Source organism: Gymnogyps californianus, chromosome 3 (genome assembly GCF_018139145.2).
Source record: "Gymnogyps californianus isolate 813 chromosome 3, ASM1813914v2, whole genome shotgun sequence".
NCBI lineage: Eukaryota > Metazoa > Chordata > Aves > Accipitriformes > Cathartidae > Gymnogyps > Gymnogyps californianus.
Genome location: NC_059473.1, coordinates 116,012,177 through 116,026,194, shown reverse-complemented (window position 1 = coordinate 116,026,194; position 14,018 = coordinate 116,012,177).

Sequence of the window (14,018 nt, the reverse complement as noted above, 5' to 3'; positions counted from 1 at the left end):
GCATATAAGATTGCCAGTCAGGTGGCCTGCTCAGCAGATAATTTCTACATGATGTTTATCATCCTGTTATATATGTGTATATTCATATACATATGTGTGCATGTATATATATATGCACCTTCACATACACCCACACATTCACAAAACTCCATGGCAATTCCTCTATTTACTACGTTGCACCAAAACCCAGGAAAATTATGTGAATCAATAAGCTGATTATTGGGATTATTACAAAGCAATTTCTGCTTGTGAAAAGCTAGAAAGATTTATGTGCTTGAAATCCCTAGGGAGCGGTTACAAGCTGTGAATGCAGGAAATACTTTTGGTCTCTTGTTAGTCCCTAAAAGACAAAAAAGGAAATGCTGATGGGAGATCCTGGCTTAATTCAAAATTGCATGCTGCCTTAGGCAATTAGAAAGCACCAAGCTGCTTCTTTGAAACAAAGTAGACCCAAAGCTTTTGAATTTTACATATTTTCTATTAAAAACCGCTATTGACACTATAGGAAACATGAAAATCTAAATAGCAGGAGCGGAAGGGGAAATACAAAAAAACAAAGTCTATTTGTCCTGTTCTTAAGCTAAAAGTCATTCTGTACTCAACTGGATGCAGCTGCAGTGTTGATATAGGGAAAATCAGCTCGGCAATGCTCTTGCTGTTTGATCCTAATGCTGCCATGCATAAAGCAGAAATCGTAAGGATTGCGTGACTGTTAAATTCACTCCCAATGTTACTCCCTGCCAACGAAATCAACTAGCACGGAACAGCCCATATCCATACCACTGAACTCTCTTACCCTCCAGAACAGTGTGGTGGCATCCAAAGTGACTCTTCAGAGGACTCCCTGGCCCACTCTAACTCCCGCACCTCCCCAGGAGTTGTTTGGGAGAGTGCTCATTGACCTGGGTCAAAACCATGCCAAGGACTCTGCTAACAATTTAACAGTATATATGACTGACTGACTTCCAGTACCCCAGGAATGCTCTCTGGAGCTGCTTAATTTATGAGTGCAGATATAATCAAGGGGTACTGTTGCCCCTTGTTCCCTTGATCCCCTAGTAAATCTGCCCCAGCAACAAAGACAATGTGGAGGCCAAATCAGAAATGCAGTATTAAATAATTTTCCCAACTATTACTTAAAAAGGTAAAGTTTCTCTACAGTGCAGCAATAAGAAAATCATCTGGATCCAGTATGCCGAGGAAACGCATGATATTTGAAACTTCAAGAGGCCTCTCTACAGATGTCTGACCAAAAGGGGTCAAACTCATTCAAAGCCTATAGCGCATGGATTAGGGCCTTTGACTGATGAGAATATCCACAGCACATGTTAGAGCTGAGGATCCTTGCATGCCTTCTGTGGCTCATGTTAGGATTTTGGATGGGTCTAACTACATGAGTATTTGGTTTGCATGTGTACAGATGGGCACCCAAGCAAGAAAGTAATGAAATGGGATTGACAAGCCTTTTTCATTTTCCATGAAAGAAGGTAAAGAACCGCAACTAGCAAACCACTTCCTGGCTTTGGACAAGTCCCCATTGTATTGATGACAGTGGATGGCTGTGACGATAACAGTAGTGGCAATGGCAAAAGGAGTCACAGGAGTGACAGGATGCTCACCTGTAAGTCTTCATCCCTTTGCAGGTGCTCTTTGCCTGTGCGTACCCTTCCTGTGTAGTGGGTACAAGGCCAGCTGGAAAACAAAAAAAATATTATTCTTTATATTCATATAGCTCAATCTGACTTGTTTAGGTGCCGTCAGAGCTGCTGCCTTTTGTTGTGAGCACTGTATCAGTTGTTTCAGTTTGCTGTCTCAAGGAGAGTGAACATTATTGTATGTCAAAGGCTTTAGTTAAAGCTAAGTACAGTCTTAAGAACACAAGGCAAAGATCCATCTATGATGAGACAGTTTTTCCTTTGTCACTGTCATGGTTTAACCCCAGCCAGCAACTCAGCACCACGCAGCCGCTTCCCCCTCCCCCCTCCCAGTGGGGTGAGGAGGACGAAAGGAAAAAAAGTAAAACTCGTGGGTTGAGATAAGAACAGTTTAATAACTAAACTAAAATATAATACTAACAATAGTAATAATGAAATATAATAATAATAATAGTAATGAAAAAGAATATAAAAAAAGGAGGGGGGGGGAAACAGTGATGCACAATGCAATTGCTCACCACCTGCTGACCGACGCCCAGTGAGTTCCCGAGCCGCGATCCGCGCCTCTCGGCCAACTCCTCCCAGTTTATATACTGGGCATGACGTTCCATGGTATGGAATACCCCTTTGGCTAGTTCAGGTCAGCTGCCCCGGCTCTGCTCCCTCCCAGCTTCTGGCACACCTGCTTGCTGGCAGAGCATGGGAAACTGAAAAGTCCTTGGCTTAAGATAAGCGCTACTTAGCAACAACTAAAACATCAGTGTGTTATCAACATTATTCTCACACTAAATCCAAAACCCAGCACTGTACCAGCTACTAAGAAGAGAGTTAAATCTGTCCCAGCCGAAACCGGGACAGTCACGCCCCACATTTTTTCCTTTTCCCTGAGGATAATAATTTGGTGTTAATTTCTACTACGGCTTCAAGACTCCTCCTTTGTCTCTGCCAATGCTTTTGTATTCCCTTCATGAGACACACTGCTATGTCCTTGCACAGATACACATTTTCTCCTCAAGCTTGCTCTCTCTACCTAGTGGAAGTTGTATGTGCTGGGGCTTTGTAGGCTCAGTAGACGTTTTGGTGTTTATTGGAGTGCTGGGGAGGTTAAGAGGTTCTCTGCCTTAAGTGCTGACATTGTTGCATTTCACACTTGAAAATAAGCAGCTAAGCCACATATCTTTTGAATTATTTACTGGAAATAATAGCAGAAAAATCAGTGAGTAATGAACAGAGGCATTCATTTCAAGTGCTTTCACTCTATTCCACCGGTGCATCTCAGTCCAAGATCAAGGACAACTGGAAAAACCCTGAGAATTATAAGTTGTCCTTCTTAGTACTGCTCCTAGATGGACATACAGGAGAGTTAAGCACCTAGTCCTCTTGTCTGTGTCTCAAGATACCTGACTGGCTCTGGCTTGCTGATGACTGGGGCAAATGGTTTCATATTTTTGCTTTACTATATAATATGTATATATTATCACATATGGAATAATGATAACGGAGCTTTTGTACAGCAATTTGGGATCTATAAATGCATATGGCACTAAAAATTAGAGATGACTACTTACATTGCCATTATAGTTCTTTTGCCCATAAAGATAGCTTCTGAGTTGCTGGGATTAGCTGACTTGATTAGTTCCTTACACTGTTAGCGCATATAGGAGCCATTTTCCATATCTTGAAGAAGAAGGAGAAATATCTGTTCATAAACAAAAAAGTAGATATCCTGTTCTGGTTCAAAATCCATTTCATGTTGAATAAAAATAACATTTACACACAAAAGAAAAAAAATTCTCTCTTTCTCCTTCCTGATAAAAATGATTACATCAGAGTCCTGTTGCAATTGTTTGAGAATTTAGGGAAGCTAGTGATTATTTTTCTGTACTCTCTCCAACTAAAATGTTGTGTTCTTCACAAGTAGTCCTTTTCCCATTGGTGTGAATCCCAAGAGTGCATTAAATAATACACTTCTAGTTGTAAAACAGATGGAAAAGTGTTTAAAAAGGTGCCAGGTTTATTTATGGAAGCATGAAATTGAATTTAATAGGAGAATTTTGCCAGTATGAAATGTGAACTCTCAAAACAGGAAGTGGATTTTATTGCTTATTTATTTTATTACCGGATCAGCTGCCCAGAACTGTAGAATCCTTCCTCTCAGGAATTATTTACTTTCCAACTCTGAACCAGAACATCTTGACCATCAGTTGTTACATCTTCTGGCTGCCAGATTCTCAACTATAAACATATGTGGTGCTGTCTATCTCAGATGATCTTCTGCAGATTTATATAGAGAATGTTTTAGTTTTAGATTTATTTCTTGATTTAAAACAATATGAACTGAACTGGCTAAGCCAAGGGAAAGAGAATTTCCTTTAGCTCTTGATTACTCTTTAATTAATAATAGGCTATTTCTTTAAAGGGCTTACAACATGTGTTCATTATGCAGCAAAGATACAAGAGCTAAAAGTCAATGGGCAAATTATTTCTTCTCCTCTGCACCTCCAGAGGATGCCTAGTGAAAGAACAGGTGCTATTCAGCTTCCAAAAGGTGAGCAGCATTTGCAAAAATTGCACAGGGAAATAATGTCCCATGTTTTCTGGGGACAGACTGAGCTACTATACCTGGATGGAGTTGAGTAAGGCTGATGACAGCTGGAGCCACTCTGTACCTGGCTGTTGTCCCCTTTTCCTGTACATCTGGCCAGTAAGTAGAGGTATTTTGGATGGTGAGCAAGCCTCCATTTTCAGTCAAGATAAAATTGTGATAACCTGGAGGGGATCACATTTTTAGAAAAAATCTATGGAAATATATTTTTCAGGATATTAGGCTGAATTGATGAATATGATTTTACACCTCGAGCCTCTGAGAAGAATAAATGTCTGCAATGGCACCTTCTACTTAGAGAAACTGAGGCTCAGACAGTCCTCACTATCACAATGTAAGCCCATGTTAGAGCAAAGCTTGGAGCTCTGTTCCCTGAGGTCCTGGCCCAGTGCTTTGTCCAGTGCCACGATGCCCTTAGGCAGCGTGCTAACTAAAACCTATTGCATGCATGTGCAGCGTGTGCCTGTGTTCAGCTCTGTGCTGGCAGTCGCACACGCTCACGAATTTCCATTTTATGCAACAGCACTAAATGTTTTCAGCATGGAACTCATGCATGTGCAGTTTTGCATGGGAACTTGGAAAAAAGTGACAGCCTTGATCTTGCTGCTCTCAGTTTACCAATTATGGATAAAGATTGAAGGCAATGTGGAACAACATCATGGTCATGATCCAAATCCCATGTAGGAAAGACATGGTTACAATAGGCTTTGTAGCAGGCATTAAATCTCCTCAAAGTAAGTGCACGAGACTTTCTTATGGCTCACCTTTGTTGTACTGTTGTCTCTTAAGATTATTAAATTACTTATAACTGCATCACACTTTGTTGTGACTCCCCCCAGGACAAAGGCATGTCTCCAAGACATTCAGAGTGCCTGGGATCCAAGTACATGGATATTTTGAGGGCTGATGACATGGTTTGGAGAAATAACTCCTTCAAAATAAAACTTTTTACTGAAATGTGTGTCTTCATAAACAATTGGACCTAAACATTTGTTAAAAGGAAAACAAAAGAAATTTGAACATGTAAAAGAAAACTCACTATTTTAAGTTCCTGCTATTAATGATAATGTGAAGCTCACAAGTTTTGCGAGACTTTATATTAAGCATGTGTGCCATTCATCAGCTTCATTAATATGTCACGAGCACAACTTCTGACATGTATCAGAACCAATTAAGCTTATTTTTGTACTTTTTGTTTCTTGGAGACAGATTGTTTGAGTTCAGAAGGGCATACAGTATCTAGCAGATCTGGTAATTCATTCAAATATGGGAGTAAGGCTCTTCTTTTAGTTCTGGCCAAAATTCCTACAAAGTTTTGTACAATGGGTTTGAAAGCTCTTATGCATTTAAAGAAAATCCTTTCAACTCGCTCTGGAGTCCTGCTTTATGTTTCATATTGCTTTGAACTTATTACCTCTTTGCAATGTCTTGGAACATTAGTTTGGGAGCATTTAAAGCTAATGATTAAATGTATAGTGAAACAACACTTTGATGTTGCCAGAAGCAATTAATTTTCCCTATTTATACACAAAAGGTTATAAAAGACTGTGTTATGACAAACGAAATGATTCAGTGAATTCAAAGTAAGTTAAGTGAATTTTAAAGGATTGTTACTACTTGGTGGAAAAAAGGTATCCATCAAACCTTATCTTAAGTCAGAAAGCTGTGATTAATTTATGGAGTTTTGAATGCTTTTAAAATTAGAAAAGAAATTATGAATTTGTCAGCTATGGAAAACCAGCCTATAACAGGTTCATTCAGAATGAAGATTTCATTGAAAATATCTTAGCGGGTGTAGATAAATGAAGTTTATGAGCTTACAGAAGTCACTGAGAGAGACCACATTTACACATAAGTAGCTTGACTATTGTATGTTCTCTGCGCAGATGTCTGTTGAACTTTATTAACAAATGGAAAAATGTACTGTATGTTTTTACTCCTACATTTTTATAGGCAGAGCATCTCCCACTTCATTGAATCTATGTGCTGGAGACAACAGACATGATTAGAATATAAATCACTCAGAGCTAGGGACGGGAAGTCAGGTTCTGAAACTTCTAAAGCTCCTTCTACCTATGAGTGGGCCTACCATCCTTTTACTTCAGTGGGAGCCATGCAACAGAGGAGGGACGTCACACAAGTGCGTGCGTGCACACACACACACACGTATGTGCATACATATATCCATGCATTCTAACACTGTGGACATGCTTAAACAGGAAGGAATCATACACTTTCAGCTATCAAAATATTGTGAAAATGAAAAAAATGCAAGAGAATGAAATGACCAAGGAATTAAGAACTTAAAGACAGTTTAGTTTTATGCAACATACTTAATTTCTCAGTTTCCACTGAACTATAGAAAGTCTGAATTTCAGGCTAAGTCTTTATCATATTTGTCAGTTTAAGAAATATGCTTGTTACACTGACCAAGAGATGATACACAAATTCTAAACATGATCCTGCACAGTAAAATTTCTAAACTGATAGTGGTGGGAGAACTAGCTATCAGGAAGGAAAAAAAAACTATGCTTTTGCCCAGGAGTCAGCCTCAAACTTTTCTGATAGTTCATAAACTGAAGGCAATAATTTGGCTTTCCTCCTTGTCTCCCTTCCCCCTGCCCCTTTATCGCCTGTTAGTCTCTTCAGAATAAAGCAATGAACTTCTGGCTTTTACAACGAGTTAAAACTATTTGACGAACAGAGCTTAGATTGTCTAACACATAGATTGTTTGCAGACCTCCAGAGCATTTAGGGGTATTATTTTTACTTTAGAAGTTACACAGTGCTAGCAAGAAGTTTTTCTTTGAATGCCAGGATCCCAGTGAAGAAAAACCCCAAAGGTTTTTAGAGTTCAGTTCAGTTTTATTTGAGACACGCTTGGGAATGCAGTACCTCTGTATAGGGATGGCAGACATGTAGTTCCCACAGAAAGTCCATATCCTTCCCAGCAGAAGCTAGAAGCTCAGAAGATATGCTTGGTCATCTCAAATACCATTGGACACCTAGGTTTAGGTGAATGAGTTGTGCCTTAAATATACTGGCAATCAACAACTCAGTTATGATTCTCCTTAAGCTTCATAAGAGCATACAGCGTCTTTGGGAGATGAGGAAGGATTATCTGCAGAAAACTGTGGCACAAAAGAAACCAACCAACTGCATAAATATCCAGAGGGACTTCACAAAATACAGTAGTTACTTTTCACATTTCATTCCATCCAGTGGACTTTCCAGCTCTGAATTAAGCACCCATAGTGTGTATAAAAGTGATAAAGAAAGTGCACGATTGGAAACAATCTGAAAAATCATAATCTAATTAATTGATTCAAGTGAGAACAATCAGTAGCCAGTAAGAAATACTGGGAGAAAAATCGGGCCTCTGCCCATAAAACTTATCTCTAAAAAACAGATAGATGCTAAACTCTATTTTGGATTATTAACCAGAAATAACGTCCCTAGATCATCTTGCAGACATGAAAGAGCATCAACTTTGCGGTTAATTGATCAATGCTTTAGGCTTTTGCCTGGAAAGTGTTGTCAATTTTAACATCTGTCTGATCATAAAAAGAGTTTAGATTTTCTTCTTATTTATAGAGAACTCTGAGTCACTACACTGTTAGATATGTTTGGTCTCTCTTCTAGAAACTGTTCCTTTTTTTCCCCTTTAGATGTTACTAAGAGTAAGCAAGAAATAAACTCTTTTTGGAGTTCTTACCTAAGATGAGGGCGAGTCAGGCTCTAGTTTTACTTCACTGAATATTTGATTATTTATTCAAAATGGAACAGCTTCAAATATATTTTCCTTAAAAATGTTCAAACAAATCATCTTGACATTTCCAATATTTTTTTTTGGCTGAAACAATTGGTCAAATCTGGTACAAATTTGCAGATAGTTTCCATCAACACGAAAGTGCATTTTTGAGCAAACAAAGAATTCTTCCATAAAAATTGCCTGGCTCTAATCAGGGCTGAGGCAATTTTGCACATGCCAACCAGCAGAAAATTAGGTATTGGATAAGCAAGAGTGGCGAGGATCTGGGTTCTACCTAAATCCCCTTGTGGCCTTAGTCCAAAGTGATTAGCCCCAGGTCAAACAGAAAGCCTGTAGTGAATCAAGCAAATTAAATCCAACCCTCCTGAGCTATAGGATAAAGTGCTAGTCCCGAGACCTGCCTTCTTGGAGGCTGGAAGGGAGGAGGTTATTAAATATAAACACGAAGTAACATCCTGCTCTATGGAGGTCCAAGGCATGATGTTCTGGTGGAGAGACAGGGGACTATACATGCCCACCAGCTGGACCTGTTTCAAGGGAACCCACAGCAACTGTCTGTGTCAATGCCAGGAGCTGTCAATGTCCCTTGACCAGCAGGCTAAAGCTCGGAAGGCCACTAAGGAGGTGTCCTGTTAAACTAAAGGGCAGTGAGTTGTAGCACAAAATACTGCTTTAATGTGGCCTTGGAATTGAAAAGACTTATTTCCTTTAAAACACTGTAGAACAGAGTAATCCTCAGATTTATTTTGATTAGCAATCTGGATACCTTCTTGGCAGTGTTTATTAGATCTTAATGTAGCTTAGTTGGAAAGCCAGATATTTTGCTTTCTCCCCCTTTGAATTACTGACCGTTATTGTCTCTGTTAATGAATCTGGATAATTTTAACTGTCAGATTCTAGTGTAACTCTCTGAATAAATTGATTGAATTGAAGTTGAACCCACCTCTGTGTTCAAGCTAAGAATGAGCCTGAACAGAAGTCTCCAGAGTTTCCTAAAATTTCAGGGAGTTTATTAGTGGAAAACTGATTTTGAACCACTGAACCTAAAGTGACTGCATAGTTTTGGTTTCATACTGATGTCAAGTCAAAAGGAGATTAAACTCCCACTGCAGCTCAGATGTGACCCAAGGTGAATAAAATTACATCTGAATATTTCAGGGACAACTATCACTGTCCCTGGAGGTGATCTTTCACTTCACCTCCCTCCTCCTTTTGAAATACCTTTTTTTAAAATAGATTGGAACACCAATAACTAAAAACTGTTTTTTTCACTTCTAAGTCATTAGAAATCTAGTGTTAAATGAGTTAGTACCTTAGAAAAAAGTAGAAACATGTTTATGTTGCAGAGAGCTGTTTCAATTACCCTCAAAGCAGAAATTAATGCAGGAGATCTTACTTCTCAATAACTGCACTTTTCTGGAAAGTATTGCCCCTATGTCCATTCATTTATTAGATCTGTATACGTCTTCTCACCTGTAATCAGAGGAAATGCTCCCCACCCTCTGTAATACTGCACCTGAGTATATAGGATGTCTTTGGTCTTTGGTCTTTCAGCCACAGATTCTGAGGTACCAGTGAGAGAGGAAAGAAGGGTGGGAAGTCCAACATACAGACCATACTCCTAAAAAAAATGTACTTGTTGATAATCTCACTGTCTGTGCTAAAGTGATAACCCACATCAAAAAGCACCCTGTGGGTGATTCTGGTAGTAATCTGGTTTACCTGGAGTTGGGTTTTGGACTCCTGCAGACAGCCAGCAACCAGACATGCAGCACCATGCACGGACACCTATGCAAAAGCATACTAGGGCTTAATGAAAGTATCGGAGGTGGAAACAGTTCTTGACATTTGCATTTGGCTTGGGTATGTTCAGATGGCAGAATGAAGATTCATAACCGACAGTCCTGCAGCAAACAAAACTGGTTCAACTGAAGTGGACCAGCTAATTAATTAATCACAGCCAGTTGCAGATTTCTTTGTTCTGTCTCCACTCTCACTGCTAGAAAATGGCTGTTCTGCTGAATCTGAGTTCAGCTATTGACATGAGCAACCACAGAGATCAGCCCCTAGGTGTCCTGATGAAAGACACAATTCTGTGGACACTGAAGATATGAAGAACATCCTAATCTAGGAATAAGGCTTTTAAAAAAGGATTTAGTTAATTTTCTAATTAAAGGGAAACCTGGGTTCATCAAGATACTATATTAGGGAAGAATCTGAAGAGACATCTTCGTGATGGGGGAGGAACTGATATAAATGTGTTAGCAAGCAGTTAACAAACAAGTCACAACTGCAGCCCCCAGAATTGAAAGTTAGTGAAGAAGGAGACAGAGCTCTCCAGCTCCTCAGGGCAGGCAGGAGAGATTCAGGTTTCAGAACTGCGTAGACAATTCGTGCTGGCTTGGTCCTGCCTTACCTGAGTAAAACCTCTGGGATCAGAGTGGTCTTGGTGTTGACCATCAAATTAAACTGAAGTTAGTGAAGGCTTGGTTGGGAACTGTTACCCTTACTTGGTTGATTTCTGACCAGTAACGCTAAAATTACTTCAGAAAGTCAGAGGTTCTCTTAGGCATCAGAGCACTCTTTATTGCTAACATCAGAACACAGCTTTACTGGTTTATTCCAGCATTGCCTATGACAAGCATGGTGACAGGACTTTCAGGAACAGCTGAGGACAGCTTAGAAGAATCAGTGTTTATCTTGTCTTTTACACTTTACTTTTCAAATTAGCATATTCATTTTCTACCATTTTAAGTACATTAAGGAATTAAAATGTAATTTTTACTAGCTACAATGACAGATCATATTTGTCACATTTACAGCAACATTTAATATGTTGGCATGGTTACCCTTTTGCTTCATTGTTAACCATAAACAGTTTTTGCAAACTATCCAAGTAATCTAATTGAACAAAAATATCCTTCCTCCCCCCCCACGCCCTCATCCCCTTCTAACCAATGCACTTCCTCACAAAATCTTTCTGGGACAGTTTCTACATTTTGACATATCTGCAGCACACTTTGTTTATATCAAGCAAATGTCTTAGTTCCTGAATTTCTCCCGCACAGCTCAATAGATCAATACTACAGAACTGTGTTGGACTGAAATCAAAGTGCCTTTCTGCTTGAAGAGCAGAACTGGCACTTTGGATAGGATTTTGTTTGAAATTAAGACGCTTAGATTTAGAGATAGGATTAAGTTCACTTAATATATTAGTATATATTTCCTTATATAGGTTATACAATGTATAGGTATAAAACACAGGTTTTAATCTTATTATAAGTATATATTTCTTTAATTTGGGTACTATACAGTATTGCACCTGTTCTCTAGCTGCTTCTCTAAAAGAATATGGATCTCCTATAAGCACCATATTGTATCTGCTGGCACTATGCAGATAGCTTGGATAAGTTAGGGTATCTCAAATGGCACTAGGTGTGCTGGTTTTGGCTGGGGTAGAGTTAATTTTCTTCATAGTAGCTCGTATGGGGCTATGTTTTGGATTTGTGCTAGAAACTGTGTTGATAATACAGAGATGTTTTTGTTATTGCTGAGCAGGGCTTACACAGAGCCAAGGCCTTTTCCACTTCTCACCCCACCCTACCAGTGAGTAGGCTGGGGGTGCACAAGAAGTTGGAAGGGGATGCAGCTGGGACAGCTGATCCCAACTGACCAAAGGGATATGCCATACCATATGACTTCATGCTCAGCATATAAAGCTGGGGGATGAAGAAGGAAGGTGGGGAGGTTCGGAGTTGTGGCATTTGTCTTCCCAAGTAACGGTTACATGTGACGGAGCCCTGCTTTCCTGGAGATGGCTAAATACCTGCCTGCTGATGGGAAGTGGTGAATGAATTCCTTGTTTTGCTTTACTTGTGTGTCTGGCTTTTGCATTACCTATTAAACTGTCTTTATCTCAACCCATGAGCTTTCCTACTTTTACCCTTCTGATTCTCTCCCCCATCCCACTGCGGGGGGAGTGAGTGAGCGGCTGTGTGGGTCTTAGTTGCCAGCTGGGGTTAAAACACGACCCTAGGTTTCTGCTTAGAGTTCTGAATCCTGCCATAGGTGTGTGTCCACATCAAGTGTCTACTTTTGGATGAGATTTTTTTTCTCTGAACTCCACTCGCTGTGTTGACTTAATCTCCACAGACTATAATGAGAACGTAGTTACTCACAGATTAATGCTAATGATGTTATCTAAACTGAGAGGTCTTACTTTCAGACTGCATACTGCCAGTAGAGCCTTAAACTTTAATATTTTCTCTTGACCATGGTGGGCAGGAAGCGAGAACATGCCAGACTATCCATCCCAGCAGTACCTGTGCTCAGTCGTTGGCTGACAATATCTGTGTATGAAGATGCTTACAACTCGTCTTTTGAAAAGAGGAATCAACTATTAAACAAGTTCTAAAATCCGTTCTGACTCCTGCTATAAACTGTGGAGTCCTATCATCCCTTGAAGGAAGACAAGAGGGAGCTTCAACAGAAGATATCTCCTTGAGGGGAAATGTCATGACTCCTTGTACTCTGAGCACCATAGTGGCAGCAGCCATTTCTAAGGAGAAAGGTAAGGCAGGAAACAGTGAAAAGGAGCAATTCCTTTTGTGAAAAGACTTGTTTAAAGGCAGGATAAGATGAAATCCAGCATCTGTTGGGAAAGGAAGGAGTCTTCTGCTGGCAGTGTGGATGTGGTGATGGATCGGGGAGCTTTATGCCGCTGAAGTGGACACAGCCATTTGCATTTCTCATCCAGGTTCTCATGCCTAGGTCTGTCTATCAGAAAGTCAAGACTGGATACCAGCTCCATGGCAAGTGTCTGTCATGAGCTACAAGTGGATTTGCTATGGGATGCCTTGAGCTACACATTTGGTGTTGGGGAATCTGCAATGCTTTGGCAATTAGGAACTGTTCTACCTACACTTGGAGTAACTGCGTTCAAGGTTTTTGACATGTTGCACTAATAGAAAGCTGGATTCACAGCAAAGCTCTTATTTGTACTCAGGATTTGGACATGTACTGTGCTGTGGGTGAAGTTCTCGAAGCAAATTCTTTATTGCCAGGAATGGCAGAGGGCATCTTGAATGCTTGCAGCTCTTCTTGGTAACATCTGTGTCTGGGTGATAGGAAGTCTAGTACAATGATTTTTGAGCCTCCAAAAGAAACCTACAGGTTTTATGAGAGAGATCTCAATAGTTTTGGCCTGCAGTGGGGGAACAGTCCTGAGCACTGCTCAGGCGCCTCGTAGTACACCATCTCCAGAGGAGCCACCTCTGCTGTGAGACCCAGAGGTCTCAAGATACTCTGCAGTCCTGATCTCCTGATACTCCAGACTGACTAGTTACTAATGAGAAATTGTATTTGTCTCGAGGACAAGGTGAAATTACTTGCCTGTGGCCACATAGGAAATAAATGGCAGAACTTGAAATGTAATCCTGCTTCCCAGATGCTCAGTGCTAAAGTACCAGACTTTTCCCCTTTCTGAGGGTGCTTTATGATGATATTTACAGTTGCTTGTGGTTTCCTATCTATGTTGGAAAGAAACTAGACTCTGCTATTTATAATAAGCAGTTTAGGGTAGTAATTGTTTCCAGTATTTGCCCAGTTCTAAAAATAACAATGTTAATGTGTACTAATTCGTCGTAGTTAAGGAGGCTTCAGCACTATACTGTTGTTTTATCTGGAAGCTCAGCAAATGTGGATGTAACCCACTATCTGACAAAGACCAATAGCCTGACTAGGCAGCTATGTTAAATTTAAAACCAAGCAGGGATGTTTGACTTTATATGGGGTTTAGATGCATCTGCATCTCTGGAGAGAAGGGCAAGAGTCCTGGGACTGAGAGCACTAAATCTTTAAATAAAGAACTCCTAACCATGCCTACTACATTTATAAATAACAAAACATTTATCAGAGCTTTTATCTTTTCTTGCAATCATCAGGCTGTACTAGATGTTGACAAAGTCAACGATTTATGCCTCAGATT